Here is a 19,981-nt window from a genome sequence, read left to right as displayed (position 1 = left end):
TGACGCTGCCATTCCAACGCAATGACGCAAACGACTTTTTTTTCTTCCTTTTTTGCACTACAGAGCCACCACTGCTGCCACGCCTTTGGCTAGGGTCCCACGACCGTTTTTTCATCGTCGTTCACTGGCAACAGCCTCCGGGACCACATGTCACTCGTAAGCACCCAATCTTGCTCTATGGCAACGTCATACTCTTAAGCATCACCCCTCTTTCATCTTCAACTATATATCCGTGCATCTAATCGCGCAATGACATTTTAATGAAACGACTTCATTTGTCGTAATATTAAATCGGTATATCTCTATGCCAGAGTCATGCAAAAATCATTTGTGCGAAAGCTCACTAGGTGGGGAGGCCCAAGAATGGAAGGAACTGTTGTCACACGCCCGCCTGTAGCACAAAGCGATATGATTGTACGATTGCTTTGTGATATACCCGTAATGCTTTCTTCGTGCTACAGAAACACAAATGTCAATCTTCCCTCGGCAGAGTCATGTGTACAGATTATGCATGGCACTTGTCATGATGTGTATGGTCTGGTGTAAAAGCACCAGTCCACATGCTCTACTACTGCTGGTCCTATTTTTTTTCAAATAGCAAATACTGATATTCCAACAACCTTGTTTAACTGTTTCACAATGACTCGGTGCTTCAGCTGTTTAAGCGGAGCCATACATAGAGGCCTAACACTACAGTTCTTTAACGTGATCGGTAGATACGAACTCTCGTTGGTGTCGTCGCCTCCACGGCCGTAACTAAGAGGGGGTTGAGGGGGTTCTGACACCCCCCGAAATTTTTTCATGCTTTAACTTTTCGGATGACACTAACGTACTTGCATGCCTTCACAGCGACCACCAGTTGCCAAGTTAGCCGTTCTACACACAAACACCCCCCGAAAAATATTCCTGGGTACGGCCCCGGTCGCCTCAATAGATGTCTCGTCTGGCGACCGCGCAGACTACATCATGTCGTACCGGGAAGAGAACGGGCCATGGCGCGAGCTGACGGTGCCGCAGGCTGACAACTCGAAGTACACGTTGTCCGGCCTGCGAGAAGCCACCCGATACCAGATCTACCTCCAGGCTGCTGGAGAGGGATCCACAAGCGCGCCCAGTGAGACCATCACCGTACTCACCGAAGGCGGAGGTAGGACTTGGGATGCTTACTGTTGCCCCAACAAAGAATAGTAATTATCACAGTATACGCAATAAAGGCTATCAAATTTTTTATGCACTAGCTCACTGCTTGTGGAAAACAATCTCCGCGGCTGAGGTCACCGGGTAGTCGGAAGGCACGAACTAGAGAACAGCTGACAGAACATTACGACAAGGACTTTGCGGAAAATGTTTGTTTTTGTTTTTTGGTGGAAGTGTGCGACGTGTATGTGTCATAACGCAGCATTATCGGACGCGTCCATGCCGGCCCTGCATGGGAGCCAGAACCGTGAACTTCCGGTCTACTTCCGGCTGTCGGTAGTGGCACCGGCAGCCGTGTCGCTCACCATCATCGTCCTCGTCATCGCCGGGGCCTGCCTCTTCGTGAGCCACGAGAGGCGGAAGTACAAGAACATCATCGGTGAGTGTGCTTCACATGTGAAGATAGGTTTCGACACATCGTCTATGTAAATGGCATTGGCTGGTCACAACGACGTTTTTTTTTTTCTGGATGTAAGGGATTGGAAGATTATCATATCATCGCCTTAACGCAGCTAGTTTTACAATCTATAGCCAATGATGTTTACAATGTATAGCCGAGTCTCTCAAAAGAGTTTCTGTTGCTACGATAGAACACTTTCAATCGTTTCGCGACGTGCCGGATATGATTCAGCTTCTGTCGTCTGCCCCGTAGTATCTATGTTGTGTCACATTTTATATCATGTCTTTACCGCTACTCCTTAGGCAAAAGCCAGATAATGCCCCTGGAATACGTCTGGCCAAGTAAATTCGGCAGTAATTCGCCAGATGGCCGTCATCTAGTAGAAGCGCCATAGGCAAAAAAAAATAATAAAGAAGAAGAAGATCCACGGTTTCCTGAAGGCCTGTCCTGGCTTCTGTCTAGATTCATGAACCATGCATTTAGCGTATTTTTATCAAGTTTTTTTTAGTATTTATTCTAAACCGCTCATGGCGATATCTCAGTGTTGAAGAATGTAAATGTGTAGGGTTAAAAATTCTACTGAAAATGCCCTATAACCCTCTTAACTAAACCCTCGTCTACCAACACACACGACATACTATAATGCACCTGAAAGTATTCACCGGCACGACCAACTTTCTCGTCCAACCCAACGCAGTGCCCCCGATGAAGCCCGTCAAGTCCGGCACGTACATGAGTGGAGCCGCAAGCCTCGGGCGTCGACAGAGCCAGCGCTACGTGGACGTGGACCAGCGACTGGGCGCTCCGCGGACGCCACGGCACACGGACGGCGAGCGGAGCGTCATGCCGCCCTCTTCTGGGCTCGGCCATACCGCAGTACCCAGCGCTGTATGCAGTACCCAGCGCTGTATGCCGCTGCGCTGCCCGTCGGCCGACAGCCCGTCGCCCTTGCGGCTCGCGCGTAAAGGGCGAGACAGACTGTACGATTTTCCATGCGATGCGACGTCCGAAACGGCGGTGGGGAAACCGGAATGGTGACCTTTCATAGCATCGGACAGCCACCATTCCCTCTCCCTCACCGCCGCGTCGGCCGGCACATCGCATGGAAAATCGCACCGTCTGTCTTAGCCTTAACGCCAAGGGAACGTCCGTGTCCCAGGTACGTGCTCCGCAGGAGCCATGGGACGCGCCGCACTCAGGCGTCTGGCGCGACATCTGGGCGTCAATGACGCTCACCGCCGGCGGCAGTGTGCGCTTGAGTAAGGCCCTCGACGACGTCTCTGCCTGCTTCTGCCTGCTCGCTTACTGTGTGCAGGCGCGGCAAGCAGTGAACCTTCATGATGGTGAAGCGCTAAAAGAAACGAAGACTTACGAAGAACACAGGACGCAGCGCTAAGTCTTCGTTTCTTTTAGCGCTTCACCATCATGAATGTATACCAACACGCCCAACTGGCAGTTATTCTAAAGCAGTGAACCTTTTTAACTCCCGAAAAGGAGTAAGGCTGTCCAGTAATCCGTGCAGTTCCTCGTTACCGCGCGAAAGTATGGGAGGCTTGGCTACACTAAAGAGCCGGCAATTCTTGGATACAACGATACACACGAGACAGAAGATAACTTTAGAGGAGAAAACTTGAAAACTGAAACAAGCAGGCAGAGTTCACGCTGACTATCCCTGCGCTTATTGTGCCGTACAGCGTCCTAAACTCGTCTGTAACATGTAATTGCGCGGTCACACAATGGCCATCCTAATTAACGGACTACTGTTCCTGAACGTCACAGCAACCGTTAGGCGTACGATCCTTAAGCCGTGATTCGGTGCCATCAGCTCTCTTAGCATGTGCCAAGCAATAACTCGTGTGCCTCCGAAAGCAGATTTAGCTTGTGGTTTCTGATGCCATTTTGTGAGCCTCGGATGGAGTAGTTTATTCCAATTATTGTTCACAAATGAGGTAGTGACTAACGGGTCCGCGAAGTGTAGATCAGTGTGTCAGGCACGGGACGGCACTGCGCTATTTCAGGTGTTAAAACCGGCTGCCAGGCCCACGCTGACCACGAATATCGCGAGTTCGAGTGCGCGCAGTGATAGGACGTGCCGCTTTTGCTGACCGCCACCCGCTTGTTGTGTCGTCTGGTGCCCATCTTTCTGTGTGTGTGCCTTTGTCTTTCTGTCTTTCTCTCGCTATCTCTTTCTCTTTGTCCATCTTCCGTCTTTCCTCGCTTATACCCTTGTTTCTCTCGAGGAACAGAAGAGGGTGGGGTTGCACGTACGTTTTTAATTTCCCTCATTTCTTTAAAACTCTGTTTCGGAAGAGCTGTTCTTTGCGTTTCGACCGAAGGACGGCGTTCGTGGCATAGTCTTCAATTACCAGCAGCGGCGGCTTGCCGCATACAAGCCGTTTCCGCCCACCTTAGGAGATGTCCCCGCTTACATAGTCAAAGGTGCGAGCCTTCGACGTTTTTAGTCGTAAATTTTCTCTATCGAAAAGGTCCTGCCGGTAATTTTTTATTGCGATTTCGGAAAGTCAGTGTAAGTATGAGAGAATAAAAAAATCACGGCCCATGCACTCCGTGCAGATGGTTAATCAGCAAAGCCGGGACGTGCGGCCCCGGTGTTTATCATGAGCTGCGATCTATCGAAGTGTCTTACGCTGTAGCTTTTGATTTAAGAGATGCGTGCTTCAGTCTGTGCGTTTGGTGACGTTAGCTTAAAGAATATTAAGAACGCTTGGATGATATTGTGGGTAGTGATTCATGCTGCGGCGGGTATCATCCCGAACAGGGGCGTAGACAGATATATTTTACGGGGTGGGGGGGGGGGGAGTTACATTTGTTGGGAGAAAGCAACAGCTGGTGCCAGAAAAAGAGGAGCTATGCCAAGTGATTCCGCCATTTCAGAGCTTAAACCAGTTACAGTGAAACCTCGGTGATACGATCACGTGGCTCATACAAATATCGGGGTGATACGAATTTTAGGGGCGAAGCTCCTTAAGGCGGCACCCGTTCGTCCCTCGTAGTCGTCGTCGTCGTCGTAGTAGTAGTAGTAGTAGTAGTAGTCGTAGTCCGTAACAAGTCTTACGCTTTGACCTCCAAGGTGGTGCCGGTGGCAGATTTTTCCTGTGCGTTGTTGAACAATAAAAAATTCGCAGCGTGCGCGTTAACTAAAAGCCGAATTCTTCTGTCTCTCATTCCCCATTAGCAGCCATTGGCATGTTCCAGTAGGAAACGTTAGGAGAAGTAGAAGTGTAAGTGTTAGCTAAAAGCCGACTTCTTCTGTCTCTCATTCCCATTAGCAGCCATTGTTTACCTCCAAGGTAGTGCCTGGTGAGATTTCTCCTGTGCGTGATTAAACAATAAAAATTTTGTTCAAAACGCCGTTGATTGATGAAATAAACCAACGAAAGACGCCAGATGTTTTGTAAAAGCAAAACGAAAGAACGCCAGATGTTTCTAAAGCAAAACGAAAAGACGCAAGCTGCTTAACGAAAGACGCCAGATTTTTCTAAAGCAATGGTTTTCTAAACAACGAAAATTCACAGCGTACATGTAAAATTAAAGTGAGCTGCAAGTCGTCATAACTCATCGAACCTTTAGTATAAACGCGCCCGATCTCACGTCGGTGATGATGTACTGGGCAGAATTCACGGAAGATTCACGGTTTACCGATGAACCTCCGCAGCTTCGCCCACTCATCATCATTCACTCCGTGGATATGCTGTGATTTTTTTCTTTGGTCCCGGCCAACGCCCATTGGCCTGCAATGTAATGGAGTACGGTTGTTTCGAACAAAGTTTCACCCACGATGTTTGATACGAACGTACGCTACCGAGCAGGTATGAAGAGGTGCTGTCGCGGAAGACGCGCCAAGCACGCGCAGGCGCAGAAATGCAAGCGTGGGCGTACGCGCCGCGCCATCAATTGGTCAGAATCACGGTGTAAGAAAAATACTAATCTTACACAGTGATCAGAATAAACCTTCAGTGATGCGTCGTAGCCTCCGAGATTGTGTGCGCGAATCTTGTAGGCCCTAATGCCCCTCCGTGTGCCTTCGCATTTAGATTACAAGCCATGTCCTCCATGCAAGCGATGTCCTCTTGAATCAGACACCGTATGAAAGGTGGACGAGGACAGAAACACAAGGACGGTCTTGGCGAAGGAGCTAGGCGTCACAACGTCAACATGCAGGACTGTTGAAGCGCGCTTGTGCGGGCACGGCCGTAAATCTCTCGAAAAACATCCCCAACACCACCGCGATAAGTAAATGGTAACGTAGGACCGCGGCTGTCAAGATTTCTGGCCTTCATCTATCGCGTCAAAGCGCTCCTTATGCCACTTTCGCCGCAGTACTCCAGCTGTCACGGGTCTCAACACATTTGGTTCAATAATTACACACGCGCGCACAGGTCGTATATTTACGAGTGCAGGTATGATTGCTGACGTCTAAAAACTTCACTGGCAATCATTCGGAGCTGCTGGTGACTTTGCTGCGGCCCTGAAAATGAATAAATGAAAATGTACTCCAGCTTTCTTTTGTCGCATGCTAATTTTCGATACTTTCTGGTGATACGAATTTCGGATGATCCGAATATTTTTGGCGATCCCTCATGATTCGTATCAGCGAGGTTTTACTGTATATCGTGGTGGTACGAAAAACAAACAAAAACAGCTACATATGCCGCGCGCTTTCTGCAACACTGACCGATGTGTGTGAACAGACGCTGTCGTTCAAGTATAAAGTCGTAGTGCCAAATGTCAACTTGAGCCAATGTGAAAGGCGTGAAAAATGGCGCGGCCTGTTGTCAGTTGCTTGAGCTCGTCTTTGTATTTGTCGACGGATTGTTGTAGCCTCAGTATCTGGCTCTTCAGGTATCTTTCTTTTCTCTTCCATTTGCCCTTTTCGGTAGTGAGCAAAGTAGAGGCCGAATGGCTGTCGATCTGGACGCTTTTTTCGCGCGGGGCAGCCTGGTCAGCCTCGTGCACTCATTTATTGTGACGCTTTGCATAATTATTGTCGGTTGTTTCGCCGGTAGCGCATGTGGTGTCCACGGGCTCCGATTCTTCAGCTTTTTTTTTTTCGAAAGTATACCCTTAGGCATAATAATTATTGATTCAGAAATACACATACAAATTTGCTTCATGTATGAAGTCCGGACCTAATGTCGGCGCTGCATGCACATGGCGGCGATCGCGAGGCAGCGTTGCTGTTGGTACTACATGCATTCGTTGACTGTTCGGACGCAACACGGTCACGTTTAGGGATACTTGCCATGCTTGGTTCAGTTGTTACCTTGGGCTGCAAACGTGAATGGTAGTCTGCAAAGAGTGACGCTACTGCATCCTTCGCAAGCCGCCGCTTCTTATATTCTATGAAATCTTCGCGTCGTAAACGACGGCTGCATATTCTAGTGTAGATTGAAGATGTATTAGGAGACCAATTATTCCGCTTAATTACTGCAAGCCACCTCTATCGAACGCCAGCGCCAGCTGGAATTTCATGGAACGACTGCCGAACAGTGCATTAGGGCGAAAGTCTTAGATGCCTCATCACACGCGAAAATGGACCGTCGGCGGCGTCAGCACGAGTGATGCGAAAAATAATTACGTGATGACGTCGTCATATGACGTCACAGATCATGAAAGTTTGTGACATCATCGTGACGTCACATAACGTGACGTCGTCATATTACATCTTCGCTTGGTCAAACTGGCCCGATCACGGAGGCAGTGCATGCCTCCGCTGATGTGCAGAAAGCTTGCACTGTCTCCGATCCTTGAGGCTGTAAGAAAACCACGTTAGGCGCTGGAATATCTGGGAGGCAGGCAGGGAATATTCAATACATTGACTTGAAGAAAAAGAAGATGGCTTTCGCCTTTCAGTCGTCTTAGATGAATGCATGAGGGACCCTGTGAGATTTTTGTTCTTTATCAATAAAAGGAAATAAAAAAAAAAGACAATCGTGATTTCTTTCAGTTCCATTTGCAGAGTGGAACACAACAGTATGATATACTAAGGCAATAGGGCGGTTGCAATAGCCTGCAATAGAAAATAAACCGCGAATACTATCAAATTCGAGTGCAAGTATCAAACCGGCAGCAAGGCTTGACAGAATGCCTGCGGAATACCTAGTAGAGCGGGGATGGGAAGACACGCGAATATGCGGCATCTGCATTTTTTGCTGTTTCGCATTTATTTTCAAGTGGTTATAGCCTGGATGATTGATGAAAAGACGACGCCTTCCATGACACAATCTATAGCAAAGACCATCCTGCATCTTTTTATTGCCACCACGGTTAGAGCGTGATGAAACAGCGCGCCGCTATGTTCGCGTTTCTTTCCATCCCCCGTGTAGCTGTGAAAGCCTGCAAGAAGCACAAATGCAATTAAACTCGGATGCAAACACGAATTCGTGGGCTTCGTGATACGCGCGGCCGTTCAGCGCAAGCTTCCCGTAGACTTATGGTGCCTTGATGCGCGTTTTGTTGCGCGCGGCGCACACATCGAGGCACACTACGTAGACTTAGAGTCACTGGAAAAATTTCAGAGTATCGCATCTGTTTTCCGCGCGCCGCCGCCGCCGCGATTGGCTTATTCGCATCACGTGACCTCTCGCCGCCATATCCCTTCCAAGCGCCTTGGGTGCAGGCGCGTTCAATGCAGAGCGTGCCCGGACATTTAGCAGTACCGCGGTCCCCAGAAGTACTTCGTCGCTTTTTTAAACGCATCATGCAGACAGGGGCGTAAGGAGACATTTTTTTCGGGGGGGGGGGGGGGGGCACGGCTCGGTGTGCCACCCCCTGGCTACGCCACTGCATGCAGATGCCAGAAGAGAGTAGCTCACCATCAGTCGAACGTTACTGGTGAGCTACTCTGGGAATCTCGTTTGCCGTGTGGGAAAGATTAATGTCAAAAAGCGCCGTTCTACGTGGCTGCATAGTTGGCCTGAACGAATTCGCCCCCCTCGAATAACACTCCTTCCTGCAGTGAACTACATTAATTTTGCTGGAAAAGATCTTATGCGACAGGATACTTCACCTTTTCGGTTCGCTATGGTCAGCGATATTGCAAACTACGTACCTTTCTATTTGCTCGGCCGTTTATATCTCGATCTGTTGAACAGATTACGCATGCTATCCGAGTTATAAGCGTGCCACGCACGAGAGCGAAATCGAAGATTTAATAAAATAATAACTATTTACTGGTATACCTTGAAGGCAATTGTGGCATGATATTTGGCATTGCACAGAACAGAAGCGTGGAACTCCGTTGATAAACTTGGTATAAGGCAATGTTATCAAGCGTATTTTTAAATTTGTTGCAAAAAAATGCCGCTAGTGCTGCATTGCACCGAGCGTACCCTTAAAATACTGTATAGTTGGTGAGAAATGGTCACAGCAAAAAAAAAAAAAAAATCAGATCCCACCCATTGAGGGAGTCGATTTTATGCGAGCCTTAGGTCTATATACATACTGTGTTGCAGTAGCATGCGCTTTAAAAATTCCGGGATGCGCTATTTCTGATCAAAAGAACATAAAGCGCCGTGCCGAGGAAGTTTTAATAAGAGTGCATTATGAAAAAAAAAGTGTAGCAGTGCAGAAACCGAACCCCAGCTGTTACGCACTGGCAACGCCAAAAAAAGAAATGTTTTGTCGGAAACAGCAAAATATTTGCAAATTTATTGCAACGTTGGGAATATTGAGGAGACAAGAAATAGGAAATGAAACAATTAAGTAGTGATGTCAATCATTTTTGATGGCCTATTTTCTACGTATCGTAAGATAAGATGCACCTTACCTACCGCACGCCGATTCGCCCGTGCGTTCGGCTGCTGGCGTGCCGAATCAAGACGTCGCGCACAACTTCCAATTACCGTACACACACAACTTCTATTACACATATCAACCAGCTGAACGGCAAGCACGGTGCGCAAGCAAGCTATGCGTCACCGATCAGTCGAAGGACGCAATGTTGAATGTTCTCGATGTTGTTCGATAACGTTCTCGAGTGCAGTGAACCTGAACACCGACTGCAAAGCTAGCGCAAACAGTCAAGATTCACCAAATGTCGAAGTAAATGGCATCTCGCACGATGTCACTGCGCTAATGCAACGATGTTTACAGATCCAGACCTAGCGAACAAGCCCGGGCGTGACACGAAAAGAGACCGATGAAGCCATGAAGAGAGTTCGCGAGCACATGACAACATTCGCCGTACGTTTCATTAGTTACACCGCTAACCGCGCAGTCGATCCATACCTGTCGATGACTCGAAATCACTTCTAATATCCTCTTGAAGAAACACACACATATAATGCCCTTCTGCCGAGCGTAACACGGCACTGAGGCTAAAAGATCGGTCACTTCTCAACACACGCTAGCAACGCGCCGGACGGTCTGGAAGGGACATGGCCGCCGCCACCCAATGTTGCCCGCGTGCAGCCTACCTTTGCGGTACTCTGATTTTCCAGTAACTCTACGTAGACTTAGAGTCACTGTATATGCTACCTTTAGGTAGCAGAGTAGCGCATAGGTCCGGCTAGCAACCACAGCTATGTGGTGAAGTCGCACTCCATTTTTGCAGGCGACATGCCTACCGCGTCGCCGATAAACATGTCTGGCGTGTCGAAGGCCGGCGATAAACATTAGCTGTCGATGACTAGTGTTAATTGAGTGAGCTGCAGCGGCGGCGTCGAGAAATACAAAAATTGGCCCGAGCGTCAGCTTCTCCGCAATGCATGGTTGCTAGCGGCGTTGGAAAACAGATGCGCAACTCTGCTACCTAAAGGTAGCATATACAGTAACTCTACGTAGACTACTTGCACAGCGCCACCACGCGGCAGCGGCGAGCGGACGCGGATAGGTTGCCTTGATGCCCGCGCGCACTCTAGACGCGGAGCGCACGCTCGACGGCCCGAGGAGAGCGTTCGCCCAGGCACTGAAAAATAGAATAGGCGCTGGCTCGAGTGTTCGCGTCTTGCGCGCAATCTTAACAAAAATGATCTACAATAATCACGAAGCTTTTCGAACAATGAGGCGCGGTTTGCGCTCAGCGTTGCTGACAGTCTTAGGGGGCGAAAACCGAATGCAGCAAAAGTGATAATAGGAAACGCACGTGGCAATATTAACGCAAAGCCCATGCCCTGTGTGTTTAGAAAAGCGTTCGGGGATCACATGTCTAGACATAACTGTCTCCCTAGAACGAGTCACATTGCGCGCTGGCCTTTTTTTTTTTCTTTCTTTCTTTGCCACCCCTTTCTCGTCTTGGCTACCAGGACATTCTGGACAGGGACGGCCAGGGCAGTAGCAACGTCATCGAGAAGGCGGCAGAGATCCACCACTACGACATCGCAGCCTAGAGGCGGTGACCTGTGGCGATCTGAGTGCAATCGAACTGAGTGTGGAATACTGGAAGCAGAAGCAGCAGCATCCGGGATGGAAGGAGCAGACGACGAGAATGGCGACAGCGCAGGACGGCGGGAAACAGGGAGGAGTGGAGAGCGACGGCACCCCGACGTCGTCGAAAAAGAGCAATGGCGACGGAGTGAAAGGAGCGAGCGACTCCGTGGTCGAAACGCCCAATGGCCTCGAGCTCAACTCAGCGTACAAACCGGACGCGGACCCTAGTTCCTCACAGGCCAACAACATGGCCGTCGCTTTCGAACTGAACCTCTAAAACGACTCTTTCTTTTATCCTTGTTGCCCGGTCCCCGTCGCTGGCCATAGTCTCGAAGACGAACTCCTGTGTAGTGTGTGTTAAAGTACACGTGCGCGTCTCTTAGCAGTGTGCGTGTTTCCCACCCGAGAACCTTTTTCGTTTCGAATTGTATGTGTGCGTGTCTGTGTGCGTGCGTGTGTGTGTGTGTGTGTGTGTGTGTGTGTGTGTGTGTGTGTGTGTGTGTGTGTGTGTGTGTGTGTGTGTGTGTGTGTGTACTGAACGTGAATTGCTCATCGTTCGCAGGTCCGTGCTTGCGCGTAGTGGTTCTGTCCGTATGTAGTAAGTAGGTATACAGCTCTCGTGTTGACGTGTAGAAGATATCACCTCTTTCACTCGTCGGCACCAAAAGAGATACCATTTCCCGTCTGCCACCATCAACCCACCCCCTTCCCCATCATTACTAGATCTCACCGTTAAGTTCTCGCGGTTACCTTTACCGCAGGTTGTTCGCGGCAAAGTATCTGCCTTTAGTCATCTACAGCCTGTTGTGATCGTGACGAGGCAATGTTGTGAATATAGTGACGCCGGTCGCTGACGGGTGATCCTGAGTAATTTCGGAATGTCTATGGAAAACAAGAAGCTACGCAATGTGAAAAGAAGGCACAACATTCGATGTTTTGTTGTGTGCTACATTTTTTTCCTTTGTTGCTATCCGACGCCTGCACGATTTCATCGACCGTTACTTACGCGGACTGTTTCCTTTTCTTTTTTTTTTCCTCCGATTTTTTCTTTACTTTCTTTTTTCTGGCGTATTGCGAAATTACAGTTTGTTTTGCCTTTGTTACATTGCTAACTTGATGAAGTACAGTGAAATCAGGCCTCTTATATACCAGTCGTATGTCGTGTTGCATTGACATTGGACGAAGCCGTAGGAAACCCTTTTTTCGTTGACCGTACCGTTCTGTTTTCCAACGTTAAAAAAGGCGTACAACGACAACAACAAAATCAAGAAGAAAAAGACATTCCCAACAAAAACAACACTTGGGACGCCATGAGCCAGCTTTGTTGTGTTTTTTTTTATTTCTGATTTTCTTCTTTGTTTGTGCAGACCTACTTGCATTATTGTTTCTTTCACAGTCAGGGCTGGGCAAAGATACTTTGAAATTATATCGCGATACAATACGAGATACTCAGAGAAGAAGTATTAGAGATACAGATACAAGATACTGCCGCAAAAATTGTATCCGATACGATACTTGGCGATTGTATCTTAAGATACTTCGATACATTCTCAAATTTGTTATAGATCCATATAATGTAGCAGCAAACGCCCATGCACGAAAATGCCAGCTTCAATATTCCTAAGTGTGACCTATTTTGTTTCACTTGAATGAAATATCTGTTAGTATCTCAAAAGATTTGCCCTTGATGCTCAAAGTACAATAGATTCCTTCCAAAATAACTTATTGGGGTTTGTTTTAGCTCCTTCAGAGGACAACTCTTTGCACACTTCACTGACAGCGGTACTTGCTTTGCACAGCTTGCCGACCATCTAGCAGGTTGCTTTATAATCACAGTAACTTCAATAAGAAGCCTTCTGACGACGGCGCAAATACCGGTGTGGAGTTTTACCTTGTCCGTAAAAGACAGCTTGCACAATACCGTATATCCGGACAGGTGTACAGCAGCAACAACGCTGGTAGCGACTTTTCTTTTTTTGGGGGGGGAGGGTGGGGGGGTGGGGGTGGGGACGCATGGTGTATACTAGGGGTTTGTGCCATTTCGCTAGCGGCCTGGCCCGCACACATGACCGTCTTTGTCTCATTTGCTTTTATTTGCTAAATAAGTATGTTTGTGAGCTGCACAGACATGACTGGTCTCAAGCATTCCTTTAGTGAGGAACATGTGGTCACCATGTGCTAAAACATAACCGTGGAACAAAAACTATATTTCAGAATCCGCGTCCAGATATCAATCATTCTGTGCATCGGTATCGATGTTTCTCAAATCCTGACTCCAAATCCCCTTCGGAAATGACCTATATATGAGATATGGGTAGGGCTCCGTGTTTTCGGTTTTATCCGATAAACATTCGCCGGTAAAATGTTTGACAATTCGGATTTATCCGATATACTCTGATTTTAAAGGCCAATATGACCTGGTTCCGTTTTTTATCGAAAGGGCTAGTTCTAAGCGCTTATTGATACGTCTTCTGGTTTGACCAATTTAAAGTTTACCGAGCGTAGCTGTATTAGGCGACGTAGCTTGTTCTCCGACACAGCTACTTACATGCAGAAGCTTCACAAGGACTTGTAACTCTTCAACCCCGAATTCAAGGCGCTTCAATTCAAAGGTCCGTGCCACCTACTCAACAACGCTCTGCAGGATGGAATCAGGACAAGCTCGTTTAGTTCGCGATGTTGTTGTGCACTTTCCGGCCCTGTTGAAGTCGTCGCGGGAGCTGCGCCGTAAGTTTCGCCTTCTGTGTTTGGCCATGGACATGCCCATCAAGTCTCTCAAAACCGTGTGTCCGCCGAGGTGGTTTTTTTATGAAGCTCTAGAAGATATTTTGGACTACTGGCACGCCATTTTGTTTTTCTTGAGGAGCGACGAAGCCAAGGGAACGAAGTGTGAGAATCTCAAGAGTCTTATTTTATCGCCTGAAGCTGTGCACGACTTGCTCGTGAAGATGAGGCTTCTGAAGCCTCATCCAATTTGTGTGCCGTGCTCTCAATCATTAAGGAACTTGAGGCAGAAAGCACCGTGGTACACCAAGTTTATCCCATAGTGGGGGTTCGTTTGCACGCGCTCATCAGTCAATGGCGTGATCGAGCCGAGGTCTTCGCATCAGGTGTCACAAGTCTGTTGGACCTCCTTGACGAGACTGACCGCTTAACGACTGTCACAGACTTTCACGGCTACTACGCTGCTGTCGCCGAAAAGTGGAGACAGACATCTGAGAGGAACTTGTGCGATCAACTCCAGTACACCAAAGAATCGTTTTGGTGCTGTGTTCAAATTGTGAATCCAAATGTCAAGCATGAGCTGCCCTTCGCATTCGAAACCGATGCGCCTATTTTTGAATGAGTGCTTCTTGAAATTGACGACATGAGCCAGCTCCTAAGTGATTTTGCGAAATATCAGTGCTATGAAATATGTAACATTGTTGAACCCCTGTCGTTTTGGAGACTTCACAATGTCCAGTAGCCAGCGCTTTCTCGCCGCGCGCTGCGTCTTCTGGCGCTTCCTGTTTCTAGCGCTAACGTTGAAAGGGCATTTTCAAAGCTGAGAGTCGTCAATCGAAAGGAGCGCGCTTCGATCACTGACAGCAACCTCGCAAAGTATGCTTTCGTGCTTTAAAATAAGCTTTAAGCATAAGGTTCTCATACGCACAAATACAGGTGTTTTGTGTTCAAGTATTTCGCTTGTGCGTATGTTTTTGTGCATTCAAACCTTCTAGAAAAAAAATGTGCTTCGTGTGTTTTGATGTTTTGGTATCGAGGTATGAATTGATCGAAGATTTTGGGGTTTCGAGAATCATGCAAAACTCCGAATTTCGGAGAATTGGGGATTTACGAGAAATAAATTCCGAGAAACGCCAAATTTCCGCCAAAAATATAAACTCCGATAAACACCCGCCGATTTTGAAGAAAAATAAACACCAAAAACACGGAGCCCTAGATATGGGAAAGGCTTCCTTTCAAACGTCATTTTGTTCAAACTCTCCCCCACCATCTTCACTGTCCTGGCCCTTGCAACTAAATTTCGCGATTGCGGCCCGCTGGCTATAAGCTCAGTTTGAGACCCCTGGTGTATACGTAGATGACGTAAAACTGCAATGAATTGTGATATTCTACTTATCTGCTGCCGTAAAGGATTCTTTGTTGATATACTCATTAACGTGCAATCTTTTTAGCAATTTTTCTTCAAGAGAACATATGCAACACAGAAACGTCTCAGACGTATTGTATAGTTCCATAAAGCGTCACAGGACACCGCCGCTATTCGCGCTATTGCCATTTATAGTTCCCATTACTTGGCGATTACTAATGCGAAAAATATTTAAGAAAGCCTGAAAAAGGAAAACAAATATAACTAAAATAGAGAGGTGGTTGTGTATCAAACATTCACATTGAATGAGTACAGAAACACAATACAGACGGCGCCCTTAATAGCTATGAGCAAGAAGTATTGTCAACATACCTGTTGAGACAATAGAAAAATCAGTGCCTATGGAAAATTGCCTGAAACGGCTCGTTGGGACGCTCATGAGCAAAACAGAGCATTCAGTAAAACAAAGTTTCTCGAATCCCCTTCCTAACATCCTTAAGATGGCTCCTAATGATTTCCATTATTATAACGCAAATTCAATTTCGCTATTTTCTCAAGCGGTAAGCAGAATGTTTTGTACTGTTTACTCAAGGTTCGCCCACATCATTATATATTTGTTTCAATATCGCCTTGGCAACGTGTAAATGTGTAAACAGTAGTAGAAATAAAGTAGACAGAACAATAAAGCAGAGATCTTATTTTGGGAGCGCGTTACAAAAGACCAGACCGGAAAAACAGTGCAGAGACATAGGTAATGTAAGGGATGCAAAATGACAGCTAAGGAAGCACTTGTGCTAATAATCAAATTATGATTTCATAAACTTTTTGAATAAATGTAACAAGAAGGGAAAAATACGGTACGCCAAGATATTTTCTGTTAGGTAAACGCTTGCTCTTTTAGATCTAGCATCAGTACTAGTGGTGCTAAAGTTGTTAGAATTTTATTTGCATATAAGTCAATTCATTGCATGCAAGTCAAACTTATATCGTCGAGATCTTTTAAATCGCTTATATATAAAATCCACGCGACGCAAAGCAACCCCATTCTCGCACGCATCATATTTCTTTACGGAGCAAGACGCAAGAGAATCTTCAATAACGACAATGTAGCAACATCAGAATTTGCGCGATAGACGCCGCACGCAGTGGAGTAGGCGGTGCAGGACAGTGGCTGAGAGCAAGTGTCGTGGCATTGGCGCAACTAAAAAGAAAAGAAATCGAGAAAAAGAATGGTACGTGGGCTGGGCGTAGATGTCCGCGCGCTTGTCTTCTTCATCTTCTGCCCTCACTGGAGGACCCCGCGGAAAAATAAAATTGCGTCAATGCCATAAGGCTTATTCAGATGGCTTAGTGGCACCATTACCAGCTTGAGAAGCGGAGCTTGGCCAGCGATTATTGTTTCGCACGGTTGTGTTGCGATAGAAGTATCTTGTATCTTAAAATACACGATACATTATCGAATGTGTCGGAAATAAAGATACAGATACTCGTCTTTCGAGAAGTATCGCGATACAGATACAAGATACCCATACAGTATCTAAGATAGTATCTAAGATACATGTATCTTCGATACTGCCCAGCACTGTCCAGAATCACAGTGAACTTGAAACCACAAGCTGAACCACGATTGTGTCATGGATGACACCGAGCTACATAGAACTTTTTTTTTTCGTGTAGTGGCGCTGTAATTCTGTGATTATAAGCAGGTATTTATGTAAAAAGAAAGAGAGAGAAGCATATGTATTGTTTGTTTTGTTGTGAAATAAGTGTAGGTTATTTGTACATTTGTGAAGCGTTCTTTGTTTTCGTTGTCCAAAGAAGCCAATCGAGTCATGTAAAGCATTTTTAGACGCACGAATGTCAGTTGTCTCTCTTTGGTTTTTTTGTTTTTGTTTTTGCTTTTTTTCTTTCTTCCATCGAACCATGCTCGCAATAAATTTCTGGTATGTTGAGTCAGAAACACTGCTAGTTTCACGTGGTGTCAGGTAGGCGTGTTTTGAGGTATTGTTTGCCATCTAGAGTAGTCGGCTAAAATGTCATCCCCTTTGTGCTTTGATTTGATAACACGGTGACGCATAATGCATAGCCATTTAACGAGAGCGCATTATTCGTCTTGAAAGAACACCTGGAAATTACCTTCTGTACATAGCGCAAGGTTACACTGCCCGCACGTGTTATATGCACAATATCTCGTATGGAACTCAGCAACATAGGCAGGACTTTAGGTATTTTTGTTTCTCTCAAGAACGTGCGTTGCTTAGAGTTTAAGCGATGCCCTTGTAAAAATATCGAAAAAAAATCCCCGTGAACACGATCACCATCACGTGACTCCGATGTATCGATCGACGGCCCCGTGGATACTGTAGACTGCGGCGTGTACGAAGAATACATGACTTAATTGTCATTGTTAGCTTTCAGTTTAACCTTCGATATCATTCGGAGTGATCGCACGCTGAGTGTCGCTATCGATAGAGCTTGGAAGAGCTACGATAGTTTGCAAGCGTGGATTAGGTTGATCACACAAGTTAGGAGTACGAGGAAACGCTTGACTTTTTGTTTGTGCGGATGTGACTCAGCTGTGTGTAACGTTTTCGCAGAGCTCTTCTACGGTCGTGACGATGTCACCCTTTTCATAGCTTCTTACCTGCTGTAGAAGAGTGAGTTTAGATGACAAGAAAAAGGAGAGTTCAAACGCAATCTTGCGCGCGGAATTCCTCTCTCCCTCAACTGAATTATGGTGCTCCGAGATAAAACCGGGGTTGCAAGACTTTATTTCGAACCTTAGTTATTCCTTATTTCTTTTCACTTTCTTTCATTACCTCCTCATAGCGTATAGTCTCCTGTACAACCCCGTACCAATGTTGCTGGGAACATGTCGTGACACGTCGTATGTACTGCGAACGACTGTTCCACTACCAAACAAGTTTTGTATGTTATTTGAGTGTTGCGTTTGTTTATTTTCTTACTGCGATGTTGTAGTCCTTTCTGACGAGTAAGCTATATGATAATAGTTAAAAGGGACCGAACGGTATTCGTAGTTTTATCCAGTATCTATTAACGAGGAACCGAACGAGGCATTGAAACGTCAGAGCAAGTTCGGGACATTTTCTGGCTCCACATCCTGGTCAGGTACTATAGTGCCAACACTAACCAAAGGCATATGTAGAGGATTGCAAAGCTTTTCCAAGCATGAGACGCTTGCCCTACGAGGAAACTTGCTTTCCTAAGTTTTGAGTGTTTGTGTGCAAGCCTACGCCAGGTTCTGCGCATTGGACGCATGGCTCGATGGCGGAGAAACACGATAAAGCGAGTAGTCCCAAATACGGAAAGGCATGGGCTGTAAGCTGTAATTAAGGTAGGTACCTTTATCCGTAGTTAATGTTAATTACTACATCACCATGCCCGTTTCAGATTGAACGCTTACAAGCCAAGCGCTTCAGCATAGATCACACCACGCGCATCCTTTACCGGAAATGGCAAGAGGCAGGATGCGTTATCTGTAATCTCATTCGGCTTCGTAGATGGGCTGTACTGATGCCATCGATATCTGGCCGATCGATTTCCGATAGAACTCTCTGTGCCGCTCGTTAATTGACAGAATTTGTGCTAATGTACACGTCGAAATTACATAGTGACAATATTCTGTTTGCCACGTTCTCGGAATCGTGTTTCACTTAAAAGTTGTACGAGAAAACAAACCGACTTTAGGATTCGCTGTATAAGTGAGCCTATAGAAACAAGCGCGTGTATGAAACGAATAAGTCGTACAGTCATAAGTCACACTTAAAGGAGTACTGACACAAATTTTAATAATTTTCGGATTGTTGCTTTAAATAAAAATACTGGTGTCGATAAAACTAAAAGGAGTATTGTGGTGCCTGGGAATGCATCTTAAAGAGACACTTTCGGTTTCGATATCGAGGGGGCGGCTTCTCAGTGACGTTTCATAGCAGTGTGACGTCACAGGGATACAGAAACTCGCGGCGTACTAGCGGCAAATCCGTCATCCTGCTCGTGGTGCACATAAACAACGATGAGTGAATTGCCGTCCAGTGACCCTTGCAAGGATTTCTACGATTTCGGCTGCATGCAGGACGCAGAACTCGCAAACTCGGGGGAACTGTCTTGGCTCGTCGGGATAATGTCCATTGCGGTAGTGCTGGCTTGCAGATGCTCAGCGACGAAAACTTCAAAGTCAAATTAAAAGACTTTATATGTGTTCTCCGATTCCGGTGTGTGGACAGCGTTGGCACTGCATACCAAGAAAACAGAAAATGTCCCTTTTGCGATGTCTCAAAATCGTTTTAGTACTCCTTTAACTAGTCTCACGGGCCAGAAGCGTGCGTGTGCTCTGGACTGCATTCAAGTCAAAGGACATTTCACATTCTGGTCGCGTTGTCAATAGGTAGGCTTGATTCAGTAATCGGTGCCCAGCGAAAATCGCCTGGTAGACAAGAAGTACAGCGATCATTCTTGTGCGCGGAAATGATTACTGTGCATTGTTTGAGTATCACAGATTCGTTGCCCGCTCGTGAATGTTGCTTTGTAAACAGTGGGAGTGTACTATATAATCTGCTTCACGAGTACATCAGTCTTGCTGTCTCATCGCTGCATAGTATGTACGCATCACACGAGTGTGTATGTATAGTGTGTGTATTACCGGCGTGTACAGATGGGGATGACCGTTCAACGGGGTAAAGACGGTCACGTGACACGCGACTCCCACCTAAAAAACAGTCCGCAGGTGTTCGACATTTAGGCTATGTGACCAACACCTGAATGTCGAACATGTGATCTTCCCGACGTTCCCAAAGCGAATGACGTCTGAACTGCAAGATTGTTGCGAGTGTCAACATCATGGCGCGGACTATGTTCCTTTGGGAACTACGTACGTGTCACGTGAC

The 19,981-nt window shown here is 46.6% G+C and overlaps 1 pseudogene; it reads left to right on the top strand.

The window, feature by feature from the left end:
• The window catches only part of LOC119375029 (uncharacterized), a 33,235-nt pseudogene extending 21,857 nt beyond the window's left edge, over nucleotides 1–11,378 (top strand).
• The last annotated feature ends 8,603 nt before the right edge of the window (nucleotides 11,379–19,981 follow it).

Source organism: Rhipicephalus sanguineus, chromosome 11 (assembly GCF_013339695.2).
Source record: "Rhipicephalus sanguineus isolate Rsan-2018 chromosome 11, BIME_Rsan_1.4, whole genome shotgun sequence".
NCBI lineage: Eukaryota > Metazoa > Arthropoda > Arachnida > Ixodida > Ixodidae > Rhipicephalus > Rhipicephalus sanguineus.
This window is presented reverse-complemented; position numbering and strand designations above follow the sequence as displayed.